We start from the raw sequence: 21,305 nt of genomic DNA on the forward strand, positions 1-21,305 counted from the left end.
AGAGAGAGAAAGCAAGATCAGGGGAGGGACAGAGAGAGGGAGAGAGAGAATCCCAAGCAGGCTCTGCACCTGAGAGCAGAGCCTCTTGTGGGGCTCACACCCATGAACAGTGAGATCATGACCTGAGCTGAAATCAAGAGTTAGATGCTTAACCGACTGAGCTGCCCGGGCACCCCAAGGTCTTGATTTTTTAAATCTGGAATAGGAATTTTTATATTCAATTAAGTAACTTGATTTGAGATATTTTCTGCAGACTCACCTAAAACACCCTGTCATAGCAAATTATTAGTGTTTTGGAATATATCCTCTTTACTTATCTGCCCTTCACATTGTATCAACCATATTTCTAACATTTTAGGAAAATACGCAATATGATACATTTTTTTAAAGAGGAAAGGAATTGGGGCAAAGGGCAAATGAGGGGAGAGAAAACTAAAATGAAACCCGGGGACGGAGGTTAGCACACACTTCATCCTGTGTGCTGTGTGTCATTTATGGCATCTCGAATTTAAAAATAAAACAGCACACAGCCTACTTTCCCAAAAATGTGGCTTCTTGATCAGGAATCTCCAGCTCTTCTTTTCAGCGCTTCGAACTTCTTATCCTTTTTTGTACTTGGGTCTCTCTACCCTGCCTTGGGAAATATTCCACTTGACTTTTGTCCATTTTTTTTTTCTAATAGGCAGCCATCCACAGCGACCCGGGACAATGAAAAATCACTGGAGCTTTTTTAAACAAGTGATCCCCAGGAGCATTTGAGGATTCGTTTGTCAGGGTCCTTGGCGCCTCTCACGCGGGTAAGCTCATGTTTCCAATCTGGGACACAGAGCGGGCGATCAGCTGTGTGGAAGTGTCATCCTGCCTCACGTCAGCGCCGAGAGCCGCGGTATCTTTAGTGGCTCACAATGCAGGGTGACGCCAACTGGATGAGTCGTCCCCGGGGAAAGTAGCCTGCTTGGCATATGTTCCTGAAGCTACAATTTGGCAGCAGGACCAAGACCTTTCTTCTAGAAACTGCTATTGTGCCCACAACATGGGAGAAAGATCTTGAAAGGGAAATTTAAGTTTTCCACAAACTCGTCCTCTGCCATGAAGCTGATGTAGAGCGCCCTCCAGAAAATCCCTTTTGCCAAGTGCAAACATCGATAGCATCCTTCACGCCAGTGTTTTCCACGCATGGGCTGAACGTGGTAATGTGAAACGTAAATATCTCTACATGTAACTATGAAATGTTTTAAGTAGGGGCACCTGGGTGGCTCAGTCAGTTAAGCGGCCAGCTTCAGCTCAGGTCATGATCTCACAGTTTGTGAGTTCAAGCCCCACGTCAGGGTCTGTGCTGACAGCTCAGAGCCTGGAGCCTGCTTCCAATTCTGTGTCTCCTTCTCTCTCTGACCCTCCCCTGCTCTCACTGTCTCTGTCTCTCCAAAATAAATAAAAACCATTAAAAAAATTTTTTTTAATAATTTAAAAAAAGAAATGTTTTAAGTAAAATGTGACATATGCATTATTTTCATTTGGTGCCACTGTAAATATGAAGAGATCATCGAATACACTAGGCAGAAATGGGGTGGGGGGAGGCGGAGCGCCGGCCTAAAATCCTGAAATCACAGGTTTTGTTTGTTTGTTGTTGTTGTTTAAGTAGGCTCTATGCCCAATCTGGGGCTTGAACTCATAACTCCGAGATCAAGAGTCATATTCTCTTCTGACTGAGCCAGCCAGTTACCCCTAAAATTCTAAAATCAATGTTTGCTGAAGTTTTATTTTTCCTTTCGATGACTTAAAAAAAAAAAACAGACTTCCTAGTTTGGAACAGGTTTTTTTTTTAATTTTTCATGTTTTTTAATTTATTTTTGAGAGGGAGAGACAGTGTGAGCAGAGGAAGGTCAGAGAGAGAGGGAGACACAGAATCAGAAGCAGGCTCCAGGCTCTGAGCCGTCAGCACAGAGCCCTAAGCAGGGCTCGAACCAACGAACCGTGAGATCATGACCGGAGCGAAGTCAGATGCTTAACCGACTGAGCCCCCAGGCGCCCCCACAGTTTCTCCTTTGATCGGTGTTGTGCAGGTATGTGTTACAGCTGATGAACCAACAGCGATACCTCATGATGGACCGAAGACTTAAGTTTACATTAGGATTTGCTCTTCGTGTGGTCGTGTTCCAGGGAGTTTGACAAACGACTTGTCTTGTAGCCACCATCACGGTGTCATACGAAACAGCCTCATCATCCTGAAACCCCATCTGCTCCACGCATCCACGCCTCCTTGTCTAGCCCCGCCCCCAAGCCCCAGCCACAACCGATCCATTTAGAGTCTATAGTTTTGTGTTTTCCAGCGAGACCTATATTAGAATCACACGTATGTAGCAGTGTAAGCATCAAGCTCTTAAGCATTAAGCTCATATCGTAGTTAAGGTTCTTCCTTATCTTTCTGTGGCTCGGTACCTTATTTCTTTGCATTGCTGAGTATTATTCCATCGTGTGGATGCCTTACAGTTTGTCTACTCCATTTACCTATTGAAGGACATCTTGGTCGTTCCCATGTTTTGGGAATTCTGAACAATTCACGTACGGGTTCTCATGTGGCCCTAAGTTTTGCCTCCTTCAGGTAAGTGCTGAGGAGCATGGTTCCAGACCTCATGGTAAGCCCAGACTTAGCTTTGTAAGAAGCCCCCCAGCTGTCTTCCAAGGAGGCTGTGACATCCTGCCTTCCCACCAGCAGTGACCAAGATTTCCACAGCCTCACCGGTGTCTGGTATCGTTGGCGTCAGTCTCCCCGTCTGAGGCTTGTCTTTTTCATCTTTTTTTTTCACTACTTACTTATTTAAGTAATCTCTACACCCAACATGGGTCTTGAACTCACAACCCTGTGATCAAGAGCCACACGCTCTTCAGACTGAGCCAGCCAGGCACCCCTTGTCTTGTCTGGCTCTTAACAGTGTCTTTTGCAAAGCAGAAGGTTTAAATTTCAGTGAAGTCCGCTTGATCTGGCCTCCATGGCTCCTGCTTTTGGTATTGTATCTAAAAAGTCATCACATCTCCAAGATGATCTAGATTTTCTCCTGTGTCATTTTCTAGAAGACTCATAGTCTTGCATTTTATAGTCAAGTCTATGATCTGGGTTAAGTTGTTTTGTGAAAGGTGGAAGGTCTGTGTCCGTACCCATTTTTTACGTGAGGCGGTCCTGTTGTTGAAGGATTATTGGTCATAAAGTTTGCACCCATTTTATGATGTCAGGAAGGAAAATTGATCCTAGTCCTGGAATGCCATCCTGGGACAGGTACTAACCTCCTGGAGGCCCACTTACTCTTTCCCCCTCCCATATCTTCAATCTTACATTTTCGGCAGTGACTCCTGAGAGAGTACATTGATCAAATATTGCCACAATAATGCTATGTAACAATCCCCCCACTCCTCCCCTCCTCAAAGTCAGTGGCTTAAAAACATGTTAATAATTTGGGGGGGCACCTGGGTGACTCAGTTGGTTAAGTGTCCGACTTCGGCTCAGATCATGATCTCACAGTTCGCGGGTTTGAGCACCGCATCAGGCTCTGTGCTGATGGCTCAGAGCCTGGAGCGTGTTTGGATTCTGTGTCTCCCTCTCTCTATCCATCTCTCTCTCTCCCTCTCTCTCTCTCTCTCCCTCTCTCTCTCTCTCTCTCTCCCTCTCTCTCTCAAAATTAAACAAACATTAAACAAAAAAATTTTTTTAATGTTAATGATTTGGGACCTCTGGGTAGCTCAGTCAGTTAAGTGTCTAACTCTTGGTTTCAGCTCAGATCATGATCTCATGGTTTTGTGTGTTCGAGCCCCACATCAGGCTCTGTGTTGGCAACTTGGAGCCTATTTGGGATTCTCTTTCTCTCTGTCTCTCTGTCTCTGTCTCTGTCTCTCTCTCTCTCTCTGCCCCTTCCCCACCCACACTGTCTCTGTCTCTCTCAAAAATAAATGAACTTTAAAAAATAAACAAACAAATAAATCAAATGTTAATAATTTATCCTCAGACTCACAGCTCTGTTGGATTGGTTGGACACTCTCACTTGGGGGCCCCAGCCAGAGGGGCTTGGTCCTTGGGCCAAGTAGATGTATATGATACCTCTTAAGGCCTCTGCTGGGACCTGGTACACTGTCCCTTCTGCTCATATCCTATTGGCCAAAGCGAGTCAGATGGCCAAACCCAACATCAGTTGGGGAGGAAAATATATTTTTCCCATAAAGATGGAGAAAAAGGCGTGAATATTTGTTGGACAGTGTAGAGGAATCACAGAGTAACATGAACAGGCAAAGTTAAATGAAAAGAATGATTACCTATAACAGGAGATTGAAGTTACAAGGGATTGGCTAGAAATAAGTAAAGAAAACTGTAAAAACTGTAGGAATAGCAGATGTAAGGAGCAGCCATTACACCTGGGACTAGGAGAGTTCAAGGTAGAGGCCCTTCTACCCCCAGGGCTGACATTCAGATCCTAGTCGGATCCTGCTCTGCTGTGGCGACCCGGACAGCGCAGAAGCCACTGTGTTGTGTCTCTAAATGCCCTCCTCAGACCTGTTTATACCAGATCCACCCGAAGGGCTTGTCACGATTCTGAGTCCTAGATGCCATTGGAACTAACTGAATTAGAATGAGAAAAGGTGCCAGAGTCCAGCTCCAGCAGGTCCAGGGGTCCCTGAGAGATGGACGGGAATGAGAGAGCCACGAGTTTCTTTCTGGTCACCAGGCAGGCATTGCTACACGGTCCTGAAAGTCAGCTTTATTTATGGGGAAAAAACGTGTGGGGCCATCACAGAAGTGGCATTTGCCTTAGACAATGATTTCTAATGACAAATTCTTTTAGCATGTAAAAATTTCCCAGAACATAGATTGGTGGAAGACTCATGCATAATCTTTATCAATAGTGATTGACGTAGGTGATTTAAATGCTTATCATATAGGGAAGGAAGGTAACCTCAGCATTCAAATACAAGACAATATTTTTAGCATAGCAAAGGCAAGAGTTAGTTCTTTGTGAGCAGGAGTCAACAGCCTGTTTTCTTGAGGGGAAGTAAGACAGGTTTCTCAGGAAATGTAATATTTGCTCCCATAATCACAAAAGAAGAAATTCCTATAAGTTCCTTCACAAGGTGCAATCTGCATATTTTAGGGCCAGAATAAGAGGACAAGTCACTCCCGATACCAGTCAGCAAGGTGACTTGGGGGCTCGGTGCTCAGGCAAAAATAGTTGAGTGGGGGGTAGATATCGGTCACCATCTGATGGCAAGAGGCCATGCCCACCTGCCTTACCTCCCTAAGGAGTTTTCTCAACTTAGTCCAGAAATGGCTCCCAACAGGAAGGGGGATAGGAATCTGTAGTTTAATCTTCTACCCCACTAGCTCTCTGGACACTAGCTCAAGATCTAGGAGCTCTTTGAATAGAGAGACCTTTCTTTTTTTTTTTTAATGTTTTTTATTTATTTTTGAGACAGAGAGAGAAAGAGCATGAGTGGGGAGGGGCAGAGAGAGAGGGAGACACAGAATCCGAAGCAGGCTCCAGACTCTGAGCTGTCAGCACAGAGCCCGACGCGGGGCTTGAACCCACGAATGTGAGATCCTGACCTGAGCTGATGTCAGAGGCTTAACCAACTGAGCCACCCAGGTGCCCCAAGAGGCCTTTCTGATTCACTGTCGTATCCTTGTCTCTTAGCCCAGTATCTGCCACGAGGTGTTGCTTTTGACAGGTGGCTCCTGGGTGGGTGGGTTGGTTGGTTGGTTGGGAGCAAAGATTCAAACCCAACAAGTTGTAACTGGCCGTGAGCCATACCCCCAGCCATACTTTCTTAGTGTTTGGTGAGCACATCCCGTCGCTGTTGTTGGTAAAACCCAGAGATAACGTTGCCTCACTAGAATGGCAGATGGTATTTTCCAAACATAGCTGCCGCAATGCTTTCCATTCCACGTGTTTTCCTGCAGTGTGACCTTGACACGATTCCATCAAGAGGGAGGGTCTACGACCCCTACCCTTGACTCTAAGCAGGCTTGTGACTTGCTTGTAACCAACGGAATGTGTGAAATGACGCAGGGCTCCTCGGGTTAATTTGAAGGCAACACGGCGGCATCCTAGCGTTCTGGAACACTCACCTGGGGAGCCACGAGTCTCTGTGTAAGAAGTCTCCACACTATGGGGTGCCCGAATGGCTCAGTCAGTTAAGTGTCTGACTTTGAGTCAGGCCATGATCTAACAATCTGTGAGTTTGAGCCCCATGTCGGGCTCTGTGCTGACAGCTCAGACCCTGGAGCCACCTTTGAATTCTGTATCCTTCTCTCTCTGCTCCTCTTCTACTTGTACTCTGTCTCTCTCTCAAAAATAAACAAAATTAAAAAAAAAAAAAGTCTCCACACTGTGAGGAACCCAACCACTTGGAAAGGCCACCTGAGGATTTCCCGATGACCAGCTCCAGCCCAGGCCCTGCCAACGGCCGGGTCAGCCACCGAACTTGGGAGCGGACGGTCTCTAAGACTTCCAGTTCCACCTGCTGAGTCACCTCCCATCCTGAAATCTTCCCGGACTTTAGGAGGCTGCAGAGTCGTTGTGAGAGTCCTCAGAAAAGTCATTTTCATCTTAACTTGTTGCGGGGGAGGGACATGGGGATGATCCATTAGGTGGCCGTGCAAACTGGAAGCCAGTCCTGGGTCAGAACCCCCTGGCCATCTCTCCCCACATCTCCTGGGCGCTGAAATGCATGAGCTTCGATTGCAGTCTTCCCTCGCCAGGCGACCTTGCCGTGACCTCCTTCCCTGTTGCCCAGCGTCCTTGCGGAAGAGAGAGCCGGCACTTCCGGACGTGGTGCGGTGACTGAGGGCCCTCCCTGACGTCCTCCGGACACGCGGCCTCATGCGCTCCAGGCCTTCCTGTGTCACAGTGTATGGAAAGCTTAATCAGGCAACACCGAAAACCAAACCAGGGTCATTTTGATCCCGTTCCAATGCAAAAACGAAAGTGACCCAAGAGTCATTTGTGTCTGTCACAGCAGCAATAGAGAATGTGGCCACGTCACCTTCATCAAGCCTCCTGGTTTGGAACATTGAACGGAGGGACGGAAAGAGGAAAGAATCGGGGCTTCGCAAACCTGGGGTCGAAGATGAGTTCATGCATGTCTTGTCTGTGTGCTGCTACCCAACCTCTCAGCACCAGGCTCGCTCCGTCTCCGAAACGGGATCAGGGAATGACCGTCCCAGCTCCCAGGGCTGCTCTGCCGATGCTCTGATGCGGGAGAGATGTGATAGCACTCTGGAAATCTGGGAGACAAGATACAAATGCTTGCTGTCTCTTCCCACTTTCTAGAGGCCTACTTCTGAAAAACGAGAGACAAAACAAACCAAAACATTTTCTAGGTGATTTAGGACAGTATCAAAGGAAGTAAAGCAAAAGGCAAAACAAAGATCTCTGTGCACATGTTCTTTCTTGGTGTGCGATGCTCCCAGCACACCCCTGCGCTGTCTACGGGCCACGGTGGCAAGGGGACAGGGCCCCGGCCGTGGCGCCCTTCACTGCCCTTCGCGGCGGAGCCGGTTCAGCCCCCTGAGTGTGGTACTGCGCTGCTCTGAGCAAGTTCATCCTCTGCTGCTGCTGAAGTATTTCCTTCCCCAACACCCCCCGCCTTCGAAACTGGCAGCCGCTATGGCTGCTTTGCAAAGGCTCATTTCCAGCTCCGATCCTTAAGATAAGCTACCGGGTTTCTACCTCGTGTGGGTCTTCCGGCCCAAGACAGCAGGTGCGGCCACTCCTGCTGCCCAAGAGCTCAAATGCCAAGGTTCTATTTTACTCGTGCCTCACAGCAAGGATGCTTAGAGGCCAGCCCACCGTTGGACAGTCGTGGAGACAGAGCAGACTGACAAGACAATGTCACAACATCACCCAGACTGGAGCTCCTGGTCCCATAAATAGTTTCCCCGCGTTATTCCTGCGTCACGCGTGTGCTCCCGGGTGCACAGACCCAGCTGCCTGCTCCACGTCTCCAGATGGTGACTAATAAGTGTCTGCAACTTGACTTGTCTAAGCAGAACTCCCAATTCTACCCACCCACTCACACTTGTTCCTCCCCCAGCCTACCCAGTCAGTTAATTGCCCGGGTCCCGGGGCCAAATACCTTGGAGTCCTACTGATGGATTTCTCTCCCCCGGCCAGTTTGCTGCCAAGTCCCATGGCCCTATCCTCAAAATCCATGCAGAATCGGTCTGCTCCTCACCACGTCCATGACCACCGCCCAGGCACCAACCCCCTGTCACTGCAACACCTCCCCAACCAGATCCCGTCTCCACTCTTAGGCTCCTCAAGCCTCTTCTCCACACAGCGATGCTTTAACCCCACAATCCCATCATTCCACTCCTCAAAGGGCTCCAATGGCTGCTCATCTCATAATAAAATCCAAACCCCTTACCATATTCTAGAAGATCCTACCAAAAGGGCCCTGCCTACTTCTTGGATCTCATCTCCTACCACTGTGTCCTTGAACTCTCTCTGATCCCGTCGTGACGGCCTTGCTTCTGTTCCGGGGACAAGCAAGTTCATGTCTGTCCCAGGCCACTCGCACTTCCTGTTTCCTCTCCCGACATGCCCTTCACCCACAGCTTGGTGTGGACTCTCGGCCCACTTTACCCACCTTTCTGATTGAACCAACCTTGACCACTCTCTCAAATACCCAACAAGTCATTCCAATCCTTAGCCTGCTTTCTTTTCCTTTTATAGCACCACCTCCCCCTGGAATTACATCACACATCTGTTCATGGTCTTATTTTGAAGTGTTTTCCCCACTGGCACTTAGACTCTCTCAGGATAGAACCTCAGTCTGTCTTAGTCCTTTGTTTATCTAAGGACTCGACTATCTTGTTGAGTATCTCAAACAAGACCTACGGCATATCAGTCACATATAGCAACGCCAACCACAATAGTAGCTGAATATGGATAAATGAATGAATAAAAAACCTGCCGTGTAAATTGGGGACAATCCAAAACTTTTTGAGAAACAATGTGTGGACTTAACACACCATAAGTATGCGTGTTAATTCTTTTTTTTTCTATTTTTTTCCTTTTATTAAATTTAAATTTTAGTTAACATACACGGCAACATTGGTTTTAGTAGATATCAGTGATTTTTCACTTACATACGACACCCAGTGCTCATCTCAAGTGCCCTCTTTAGTACCCACCGTCCATCTAGCCCATCCCCCACCCACCTCCCTCCATCAACCCAGTTTGTTCTCTATCATTAGGAGTCCCTTGTGGTGGGGCACCTGGGCAGCTCAGGTGGTGAAGTGTCCGGCTCTCGATTTCGCTCGGGCCATGATCTCATGGTTTGTGAAATCGAGCCCCACACTGGACTCTGTACTAATAGCACGGAGCCTGCTTGGGATTCTCATTCTCCCTCTGCCTCTCTCTTCCTCTCTCTCCCCAAATAAATAAATAAACTTAAAAAAAAAAAAAAAGGAGTCTCTAGGGCTCCTGGGCGGTTCAGTTGGTTAAGTGTCCAACTCTTGATTTGACTCAGGTCATGATCTCAAGGTTTGTGAGTTCAAACCCCACAATGGACTCTTCACTGACAGCACAAAGTCTGCTTTGGATTCTCTCTCTCCCTATTTTTCTCTCTCTCAAAATAAATAAATAGATATTTTAAAAATAGTCTTTTGTGATTTGTTTCCTTCTCTTCTCTTTTTCCCCCACTTCCCATATGTTCGTCTATTTTGTTTCTTAAATTCCACATATGAGTGAAATTATATTATATTTGTCTTTCTCTGTTTGACCTGTTTCACTTAGCATAATATACTCTAGCTCCATCCATGTCATTGCAAATGGCAAGAGTTCATTCTTTTTGATGGCTGAGTAATATCCCATTACATATATATGTATATACATCTTCTTTATCCGTTCATCAGTGGATCAATATTTAGGGTCTCTCCATAGTTTGGCTATTGTTGATAATTTCATGTCATTTCTTAGCACATGGTTCTTTCAGGGGGAATTTTATCTGTAACGCATCTACCAAAAGTCCATGGTGTTTACAAAGGAGAGAGAATAGAGTGTTAAAAAGTTCCTGTTGTGTAAGGAAACCACTATCTGGGTCCTGGAATCGCTGTTTGGCTCTGTGTTTTCCTGCTGCATATTATGTACTTATGAGCTCACACCTAGGTTTTTCCCAGAACGTGCATCTCCCAGAAGAAAGGTGGGCCAATTATAAGCAGTGGAAGAGTTCCCTCTGTGAGACATGATTATGATTCTCTCCAGAGGCCATCTTCATGGTGGACCTCCAGGAATTTCCTGGCAGGAAAGACTCAGACCTGCAAAGGGAGCTAACGGCACATGTCCATTCTGGAAAGCCTTGGAAAATGGAGGTCCAGAAATGTAACTAGTCCTCCCAATGGATTGAATTAAAGGGGGTCACTGAATTTTAGAAACATCCAAGATGTTCTATTCCTGCCAGAATCTGAGAAACTGAAAGATTCTTCAGACTCAAAATGTCAACTGGTCACATTGGGTTCATGTAGCCCCTACAACACAGAATTTTATCTCAACTCTGGGACCACTTTCTCTTCACGCATTGATTTGGATGTCCCCACACACCGACCAAGATGACAAAGAACGCCCAAGAAACACACTCCTGAACATGCTGCCTGGAAATGCATAAAAAAGCCATGCTCATCATCACACAGAAAGCCTTGGGTTTATGAAGAGAACCCCAGAACCTTGCCTCTAGCCACTGGAGAGCCAAACAATGTGACCTTTCTGTTCAGAGATATAAAGTTACTGAACAAAATGGAAATCATTCTATTAATAGTTTATTTATGACGGTATCACTGGGTCAGAATTAATTCTCCTCTTGCATCTGATTTCACAATGGCAACCCCACTTTCGTGAGGCCGCTCCTTCCTGCGGATTAACTCTGCTTCCTCTCTGACTCCGGTCCTTCAGCGTAACCCTTGACAATGGAAATAGTCGTATTCCCCATCCAACTCTCTACAATCTCAGAAAAGGGGTAGCAGCTCATCCTGGTCTCAGCAGTGTTGAGCCTTAGAAATAGCGCTCGCTCTCCTCTGCACCGAAGGGCAGCAAGAGACTCTTGCTCAGGAGTGATGGGATCGTGCAATCCTCCGAAAGCAAGTTCACACGGGGAGACTTCGTCATTTCCTTTTCGATTTTGTGATTTCCTGGACTTGCCGCTCACAATTTTAAAAACCAAAAACACACAGGGCACCTGGGTGGCTCAGTTGGTTAAGCGTCCAACTTCAGCTCAGGTCATGATCTCACAGTACGTGGGTTCGAGCCCTGCATTGGGCTCTGTGCTGACAGTTCAGAGCCTGGAGCCTGCTTCAGATTCTGTGTCTCCCTCTCTCTCTCTGACTCTCCCCTGCTCACACTGTGTTTCTCTCTGTCTCTCAAAAATAAATAAAAGACATTAAAAAAAAAAAAACCCAAAAACACAGTCGGGGGAAAAAGGGACCAAAAAACCGTTCATGCCTCATCCCCACTACACACGTGATGTCACTGTATCTAATGTGTCCTCCATTCCAAGCAGACAACTAAGGACATCCATCAATTGTAAGGACTCTACATCCCCACCTGCCCCTAACGCAGCATGTCCAAGCTCCTTCCCTTGACCCCCTGTTCAGGTTCCATACTTACCTAATATTTTCTTAATATAACTTACAGCACTGAGAGGCTGTATCTCATAAGAAATGCCAACAGGGAAAGCATGACCATTGGAATACCTGGGCACAGGTTGTTACCAGCGGCGTGACGGTCTTCACCCACCTGTGTGCAGGGTTGGTCCTTCCCAGGATGCACCCCTGCAGCCCGCCATCTGCAGCTGGCTCCTCTGCATTGGCCGCATCCCACCCTGCAGTCTTCATTTCAGTGTGGATCCGAACACTTATCGAAAATCTCTTTGGAATGTGACACTGCACCGTAGCCTGGAGACGGAAGTTATTTGTGTGCCGAAGACTAACCCTCATGTACCAGCAATACAGGGGAATCGGAATCGCCAGAGCTCCCAGAATATACCTTAGATTTTTCTCTTTTTTCAAAGTTTATTTATTTATTTTGAGAAAGAGAGAGCATGAGCAGGGAAAAGGCAGAGAAAGAGAGGGAGAGAGAGAGAATTCCAAACACTCTTGGTGCAGAGCCTGATGTGGGGCCCGAACCCATGAACTGTGAGATCATGGCCTGAGCTGAAATCAAGAGTTGGGCCCTTGGGACACTTGGGTGGCTCAGTTGAGTTAGTGCTCGCTGTCTCTCAAAAATAAAAAATAAACATTAAAAGAGAGTCAGATGCTTAACTGTCTGCACCAGTAGACGTCCTGTAGATTTTCTTTTAAATAATTTTTTTCATTTTTAAGTAATCTCTACACCCAACATGGGGCTCAAACCCACAGCCCTGAGATCAAGCGTTGCATGCTCCCTCAACTGAGCCAACCAGGCTCTCCTATCTTAGCTTTTTCTAAGCTAAGCAAGGCTAACTTAGAACAATCATCACTCAAAGCTCCACGGGGCACCTGAGTCATGACTTTGGCTCAAGTCATGATCTCACAGTTCATGGGTTTGAGCCCCACGTCTGGCTCTGTGCTGACCACTCACAGCCTGGAGCCTGCTTCCGATTCTGTGTCTCCCTCTCTCTCTGCCCCTCCCCCGCTCATGCTCTGTCTCTTTCTCAAAAACAAATGAACATTAAAAAAATTTAAAAAACAAAAAAGCTCCTGACTTACTACCAAGAAAATTGTTTTAACAACAGTCATAGATAATTCAATTGAGAGGGGGAAAAAATTAAACTAGGAGTTTAACCAGAAAGGAGATGCAGATATATAATCTCAACAGGCTGGTCAATTCTGAAGGTGGTCACCAAGGTCAGGGTTATGGAGGTCGCTTGTTGCTGGGTGCTGTGTAGCCCTGCCAACAGCATTTCATAAAAATCTCCAAAGTCGGGATGTGCTGACATAAAAACGTTTACTGTCCAATGAAAAAGTTGAGATCTGTTTAAATAAAATGTTAACTGCACAATAAAAAAGACAGTAGCATGTAATTAACGGTACCGAGAAATGTATGCTCCTACCCGTTAATGTTTCTTAAACTGTGGACATTAGCATACACTGGTTCAGGCCCCGCAAAGCTGTGATTAAGTCAACAGTGCATTTTACAACCTCCAACACATGAGGACAGAAGAACTGTAATTTCCAGGTCCTCCCAGCTGCTTCCTCCCCGAGGCTCTCCAGCTTCCCGGACCCGTGGGCAGGGACACTCAGGTGCTGACGCATTCCACTCACCCCTGCAGCGGGGGGGGGGGGGGGGGGGGGGGGGGGGGGGGGGGCTGCTTCTGGCCTTTACCTGCTGTCCCCAGTGCCTGATCTGGTGCCCCCACGTCCACAGCAACCCGATGCGTTCAGCCTTGACTGTTAAAATAGCGGGCCACCTCTTCAGAATTCATTCGAAGAGGGATCCACAGTTACAAGTGTTTTGAAATCCACTGGACTATGTTATCTCTAATGTCATTTTGGTTTGAATGTTTTCTGATTCACCAGCTACAGGCTGCTTTGCACTTGAACTGAAATAGGCATTATTTTCTTTACTTCTCTCCAAGGAGCCAAAGCAGAAGGGAAGAGGCTCAGCCAGGAAAAAAGGGTGAGTTCAGCTCTTGTCCAGTTGTTCTCAACCGAGGTTAAAAATAAAGGAAAAAAAAAGAGGCCTGAGCTGTATCCAAGGCCTGTTACATCAGAATCCCTGGGGGAAAGACAGACGTAGGTATTTCTGTGAAAAGCTCTCCAGGTGATTCTGATATGAATCAGGCCAAGGACCACTGATCCAGTGGGGAAAAAAACATTACGCTCTGTGGGACTTGGGGAACCTGAGACTCTAGACTTTGCTGTGTCTTGGGCCAGACGTTTAGTTCTTTGGACCCAATTTCCATTTCTGCAAAATGAAACCTATGGGCTGGAGACTTAATCCTCTCAGATCTGATGCTTGGTCACCAGGAGCGTAGATATTTCAGTATCATCCTAATTCGAACTGCACTTTGCACGAAAACTACCAACATAGATCACAAGCAAATGGAGTGGCCACGTGTACCGACCTCTCCCGGCCCGCATTCTTCCCTGCACCTTTGATGCCGTGGCCCCACCTTCTGGGTCCCTCCTCCCCAAGGGAACACATTGCGTTCACCAGAAGGAACAAGCCAAGTTTTACGTGAAAGGATCAAAGGAACCCTGGCTGGAGGGGAGGAGCGGAAACAGACGGGGACAGAGGAGCGACCAGAGAGAAGACTCTGTGAATGGGATGCATTTAGTATTCTGGATCTGTTGACCTTGAGGCACCAAAGTGCACATAACTGCACCCTGAAGGATACGGCCCCGGGGACCTCTGAGATTCTTCCAGACCTTTCACTCATGCCAAAAGCCAACCCCATGACGCCGACGCCGTGTCTGATGACCCTGGGAAATCAGGTGTGCGCTCTGGAAGGGGGTCTGTCGGCCTCATGGAGTGTACTGTCACTGTCCGCTTGCTCTTTTCACCTCCTTCTCAATTCCTTCGCACTCACTCGTGGCTCCTGAACTCGCCCCTCTCCGTCAGTTCTCAAAGCACCGCACCCGGAACTCTTTCTTGGCATGTATTTTTCCTCTTTGTATTTTGTCACCGGTAGCCGTCCATGAGCAAACGGAATGAGGAAGGACGAGGAAGGTGGGTTCTGAGAAGCACGTTCGGCAGGGAAAGGGCTGGCAGTGAGGACGGAAGCAGACCGTCTCCCCGCTTCAGAAAAAAAAACATAAAAACACAAAACAGACATAAAACTTAATGAAAACAACAGCCTTGGGGTAGTCGGCACAGGGGCAATAATAACAGCTAACTCTTTAGCGCATCAGTGATAACACTGATGCTACAGACACATTCTATTTGTCAGGCGAGCTCCTGAGAGTTTTTCACATATTATGTCCATATACGATCTCATTTAATCCCCACAACACCCCAGGAGGGAAGAATTATTATCTCTACTTTGTGTAGGAGGAAGCTGGCTGAGAGGTTCTATTAAGATCGCTTGGCTGGGGCGCCTGGGGGGCTCAGTCGGTTAAACGCCTGACTTTGGCTCAGGTCATGATCTCACAGTTCGTGGGTTCGAGCCCTACATCGGGCTCTGTGCTGACAGCTCAGAGCCTGGAGCCTGCTTCCAATTCTGTGTCCCTCTTGCTCTCTGCCACTCCCCCACTCACATTCTGTCTCTCTCTCTCAAAAATAAGTAACAATTATAAATAAATAAGCTTTTAAAAAATAGTCATTGCTACCAGTTGCTGTGAATTTCTTAGAGGCTCTTTCTTAAAAGCAAAACAAAACAAAAGGCTAAGCCACATGGGATAGGATTTCTTAGGGTTTTGGAAATGAACCAGAATATATTATCCTTCTCTTGTGCAAAATCCCTTGTGCGCATTTGCTCCTGGCATTCTATGTGCATTTCTGGTGGTCTGATCTCAAGAAAACTCCTGGAAATGCTCATTTGTTTACCTGATGGGAGATAATATCTCCATATAAGGGAATTTTCCAGGTAATTGAAGATTGACCAATTGAGAACTAACTAAAACATTTGAATGTTGACCATTTGGGGAGGACCCTTCCCAAATGGTCCCCCCCCCCCCCTTGCACCCTTCTGAGACTAGGAGATGAAATGATGACTGGGAATCACTAGTAGGAAGGTCACTTGTCGTGCTGTCTTGGACAGCGATGCTACAGGGGCGGGATAGCAGGGTGGGGCCGTCTGGGCTTTTGAGTCTGGCTGACCCGGCTTTGAATCCAGCTGAGCTCCTACCAGCCCAGTGATCTTTTATTTTATTTTATTTTTCATTTTTTTAACATTTATTTATTTTTGAGAGACAGAGAGAGACAGATCTTGAGCAGGGGAGGGGCAGAGAGAGAGGGAGACCCAGCATCTGAAATAGGCTCCTGGCTCTGAGCTGTCAGTACAGAGCCCGACGTGGGGCTTGAATTCACGGACTGTTAGATCACGAACTGAGTCAAAGTCGGATGCTTAACCAACTGAACCACCCAGGCGCCCCAAAGTTTATTTTGAGAAACAGAGAGACAGAGAGCAAGCACAAGTGGGGGAGGGGCTGACAGAGCATCCCAAGCAGGATCCGAGCTGCCAGCACAGAGTCTGGTGTAGGGTTCGAACCCACGAACCCTGAGATTATGACCTGAGCTGAAGTCAGGAGTCGGATGCTTAACCGACTGAGCCACCCAGTCACCCCTGGCTTAGCCTTTTGAGTCATAAAAACACATTAGCTTATTGGATTTAGAGATTAATCTATACTTTCTTTCTCCTGGGTCCCTCTCAAAACTTGAGTCATTAATTTTTTTATATTTATAAATTGAATGATGTCCCCCAAAAGCCTTTCCTTGTCACTCCCCCCCCAAACTACTGATACACCACGGATCAGACCATAAACATGTCCTGATGGCATCAGATCAGTCTCCTGTTGGCTTACTCCTCCCTGGCACTATGCTCCTACAGGATTTCAAATACACTGCTCAGTGGCTTTCTCTCTTTCTCCCTTTGCTTGACCATCAGAATAGCAAGAGTCAAGGTAATTCATTCAACTTTCATGCTGTCTTTTACTTTTCTTGAGCCAAGAAAGTGGTAAGAGAGAGCTTTAAAACACAAGTGTGGAGTTAGAAAGAATGTCCCTTATGCCTGGGTGGCTCAGTCGGTTGAATGTCCGACTTTGGCTCCAGTCATGATCTCATGTTCCTGAGTTCAAGCCTCCACGTTGGGCTCTGTGCAGACAGCTTGGAGCCTGGAGCCTGCTTTGGATTCTGTGTCTCCCTCTCTCTGCACCCTCCTCCACTTGTGCTCTCTCTCTCTCAAAAATAAACATTAAAGAAAATTTTAAGAAGAAAGAAAGAAAGTGCTCCTTCCCTTCTGAGTTAAGTCGCTTTGCTTCTTTGGGCAGAGTCTACACGGTGGGGTTACAAGGCCTCCCTGGCTGCCCCCCCCCCACCGCCCCCGTGTTATTTTCTCACTGTACTCGTCAAGCACATCCTCGCCCTGTCAGAAGCCACGGGGAGCGCCTACACTTAAGGAGGAAGTTTTAGTGCAGTAATCTTACACTGTTGAGTTCTCAATAAATTAGTTAGAATATAAGTATTAAGGGGAGACTCCTAGGTGAGCTCACGGGAGGCCTGAGGGTCTAGCAATGTGCACCATTGCTTTTTTGTTGTTGTCGCTTTAAGCTTCCCAGTTTGTGGCAATTTGTGAGGGCAGCCCCAAGAAACTAATATGGTCTCTGATTTTTTTCACTGGAACATTCTTTTTTCTCTCTCTCTCTCTCTTACATTTGCTAGAAAGTCTGAGCCTCAGACCTCTGAACAGCCAATGCTAATGTCACGTGGGAATGCTTGGTACCTGGGGAGGGGGTGAGAAAGCAGGGAACAGCCCATCACACCCAAACACTGCCTACACAATGAAGACGAAATTCCTGACTGTGTCCTTCAAGACTTCAGCCCTGGCCCAGCCCAATCTTCCCAGGGCAGCCCAGTCGGAACAGGGCTCATCCCTCATCCAGCCACATGGAATCGTTTGGCTCACCGGTCCGAGCCCTACTCATCGTCAATTTTCCCATGATGTACCACCTCCTCCACGAAATACATCCTATACGAGCAAGGATGCTTTACACTGGAAGTTCAATACCACCCAACTCAAGCTGACATCATCAATGACAGGAATTTATCACCTCGTGTGACTGATCAAGAATAAAAATGGTGTTAGGTAAGGACTATTCTGGTGATTCAGGGACCAGTTTATTTTTGGCTCTTCTTTCACTTTCTGCAGTCAACCCCCTCTGAAGCTGGCTCACCTCAGAGGTACAAAATAGCTTTCAGCAGCTCCTGAGACCTCTGCACCTTCACCAACAAAAAGATGGAGAGAGGCTGTGGTTGCTTTTCCAGCCAAAGCCTTAACCTTCACTCTGATTGGTCCAGCTTGGAGAGCATGCCCACTCAGGAGCCAATCACCGTGCCCACGGAAATGGAGGGCTCTGATTGGCCAACCCAGGTCATGTGTTCCACATCCACCATCCTTTCCTCGAACCCCAGGTCTCCCACAAGGGGGAGTGGAAGGAAAGGATGCTGGGAGACGTGACCTGCTGGTTACATGCACCTCCTCTTCTCTGTGCCCAGTACCCTTGTCCACAGTTGTGCGAAGGCACCGATCACCCGTTGAATGTATTCTATTCCAGTGTCTGTACCTGCCCAGCAATTCCTTGGGCCTGGAGACTGTGACTTCCTCAAATGCAGGTCTCCAGTGAGCTGTCCCCAGGGCGGGAGCTCAGTCAAGTGTTGTTGAAGTCAATTATATTTTTAAAAAAGGAAGTAAAGGAAAAGTTGTTTTCATACTTTCAAATTCCCACAGGATCGTGTTTCGTTGTTTTCTGCACATTGATGACTCCCCTCTCCAGTACGCGAGGCTGATCGCGGGCGGCACCGAGCGTTCTCACGTGCTGTAATCCGATACATTAGAACATTTTAGTCATCTAGAAACTGAGTCGAATGTCCACTGCATTTTTTGCTTGTGAATGTGTGGGTAGTTATAAATAGACATGGAAAAACACTGGGGCTGGGTGGACTCCTTGGCGGGGGCCCTGGATTTGGACCCCCAAATATAGCCTGCTAACAATTTGCCACAGGCACTATTTTTTTTTCCACATAGTTCATCACTTCAAACATTCTGAGCAACCATCCTGACTATTTGTTCAAGAGTACATTTTTTCCATTTTGTCTTTTGGCCAAATGTGTGGCTTTTTCTTTAAAAAGAGATGAGAACCTCAGGCACGGATAAATATATACCCCGCTGCTTGGCTCTAATACAGCTCTCTATAGGCAGTTGTGTCGCATGTCTGTGGGATTGGTTTAAATCTAGAAGCCTCCGGAAGGCCTCAGTCTCACACTACTGCCCCCATAGCCTCTTCCGACAAGAAAGCCCGGGGAGTGGGCCACAGACGTTGTTTTCCGTTAAATGGAGCCAGACAGAAAAAGGGACGCTCAGGGAGGAGCCTCTCAGCAGACATGAGCCCAGGGAAGCCTTCGCTTCTGAGCTGCCTGGTGACACTACAGCTCGCCCCCCCCCCCCCCCCCCCCCCCCCCCCCCGCCTCCTCCCAGTGCTGTCATACCACCGGGTCACCTCCGTTTCTCTCCCTTCCCCTCCTTCTCATGCCCCCACCCACCTCCAGCTCTCAAGCTCAGCCTCACTGCCAGATTTGACACATCTGATTCCTGTTGACGCAGGCATTTCCCACGTCCAGCAGCTCAAGTACACCGCAACGCTGGAGACCAGACGGACTTTCCCATGGGCACCCCGGAATTAGTGAGGTGTAGATTCCCAGGCTAGACTGGAGAAGCCCATGCAACCCCGATGTGCTAGTGATATCCTGGGGGAGAGTCTGGAGTCCGATTTTGGGGAGGGGGAGAAAGTAGACCTGGCCGGATCTTCATGCAGCCCTTCGTCCTTGGCCTCTCACCCTCTCCTTTCTGTCTCGGAGGCAAATGGGATGGATGCCTGGAGGCGAGTGGTCGTCAGAACAGCTCCTTGAGTAGCTGCGCCAGGCCGGGCTGTCTGCTTCTAGATCTTTTGACAAGTAGGAAAAGGAAAAGAAAAAATGTAAACCTCCTTGAATCATCCACTATACACAGGCGTCCGCTTCATGCGGCAGAACACAGTCCTCAACTGAGTCATGATAGTTCTTTCTGTAGCTCCAGGGGTATTGGTTTTGGATTGTAAACACAGTGGGTCCGCGATTGCTTGATCAAGAGGAGGCCACTATTGGCTTTGCTGATCCTGGTGTCCCTTCCCCGTCAGGCCTGGTGGACGGGATGGGCTTTGTAGAAAGACCAGTGGATGCACTTGATGGAGGAAAAGGCTGGAAAGAGGGGCAGGAGAAGCCGACCAACATATGCTCTTGTTTTGAAATGGGTGTGGGAGGAGTGCCTGGGTGGCTCAGCAGGTTGGGTGTCCAACTTGGGCTCAGGGCATGATCTCCCAGTTCGTGGGTTCAAGCCCCGCGTCAAGCTCTGTGCTGACAGCTCAGAGCCTGGAGCCTGCTTCGGATTCTGTGTCTCCCTCTTTCTTTTGGTCCCTCCCCTGCTCGTACCCTGTGTGTCTCTCTCTGAAACATAAATAAATATTTTTTTTAAATGGGTGTGGGAAACTGAAAGCTCTGGGGCAGTCACAGCCCACCTGGCCCGAAGATACCGCTGGCAGTTTTCTTTCTGACAGAGCTTGGAGCAGCCTGAAGTCCTACCAGCTTTCACTGAGTCAGGCGCACGGGGCTTCAGCGGGGATGTCGAGCTCCCGGCAAACACAGCAGAGACTGCATGGGTGGGTGACAGAGCTCAGAGGGGCCGCAGTGCAGCCTTGGGCCCACGGCCATCGTTTGTCAACAGGCGGTGGCAGCAGCCCTGAGAGTTGTGTGCCATATCTGGTCACAGAGTGTCATCTTTCCACAGGCATCGGACGTCACAGCTTTGCCGGGCACCAAAGATGGGGTTACTGCTACTCTGGTGCTGGAGAGGAGAGAAGGGGAGCGGAGGAGAGCCACGGGCAAGAACCTCATGACTATTGTCATTTTTAATCGTCAGGGTCATAGTTACCATCTCCTTTTCCCCCCGAGTATTTTCACCGATACGCTGATGTCTCACAGTGTCCCGTGGAAGTAGGGAAGGCTGGGATAGTATATTCTCATTTAGCAGTTGAAGGGACGGAGGCTCCGAAGGGCTCACACCGCAGGAAATCAGACCTGATTCTCAACTGAAAGTGACGCTGGGAAGAGTTGCAGCGTGGAGGGTCCCCGCAGGAAACAGATCACAGGAGCATTAGGAAGGGGACTGTTCACAAAGGTATGGAAGAGAGCGAAGCGGCCTGGGGCCACCAACAGCAGGAAAGCCCTTGCCACCACAGGCCTGCAGGGGTGAGGAGAGGGAGCATGGAACTCTGGGGAGAGCGTGCCGCTGGGAGGGCCACTGCGCAGAACACCCTGGCCCTCTTTCCTCCCACCCCCTCCCACTTCCTGTTGGCTGGCGCCTCCCGTGGGCCAAACCCAACTGGGAGCCAGAGGGCAAATACGCCCCATGCGGTGCTCCCGCCCTGAGGTCAGCTGCCCACAGCCGAGGGCCAGTGGAAAAGGGTAGAGAGGGGGGACCAAAAACGTCCCCCTGTGACCTGTGGTGCACTTATTACGTGGCAGAAAATGTCCAAGGGGACGTCTGCGACCGTTGCACGTAAGCCCCGCTGTGACCCTGTGTGGTGGACAGAAAACCTC

General features: G+C 48.2%; 1 long non-coding RNA gene across 2 annotated transcripts in view; it reads left to right on the forward strand.

The window, feature by feature from the left end:
* Window positions 1-20,626, forward strand: part of LOC115289203 — a 21,135-nt gene extending 509 nt beyond the window's left edge. The window contains exons 2-3 of one of the 2 annotated variants that reach the window (XR_003907463.1): window positions 683-797; window positions 20,494-20,626. This is a non-coding gene — a long non-coding RNA (uncharacterized LOC115289203). Of the gene's footprint in view, window positions 1-682; window positions 798-13,593; window positions 13,636-20,493 lie in introns of those variants that run through there. The other variant, XR_003907462.1, reaches the window with a different exon arrangement.
* The last annotated feature ends 679 nt before the right edge of the window (window positions 20,627-21,305 follow it).

Source organism: Suricata suricatta, chromosome 4, assembly GCF_006229205.1.
Source record: "Suricata suricatta isolate VVHF042 chromosome 4, meerkat_22Aug2017_6uvM2_HiC, whole genome shotgun sequence".
NCBI classification, from domain to species: Eukaryota; Metazoa; Chordata; class Mammalia; order Carnivora; family Herpestidae; genus Suricata; species Suricata suricatta.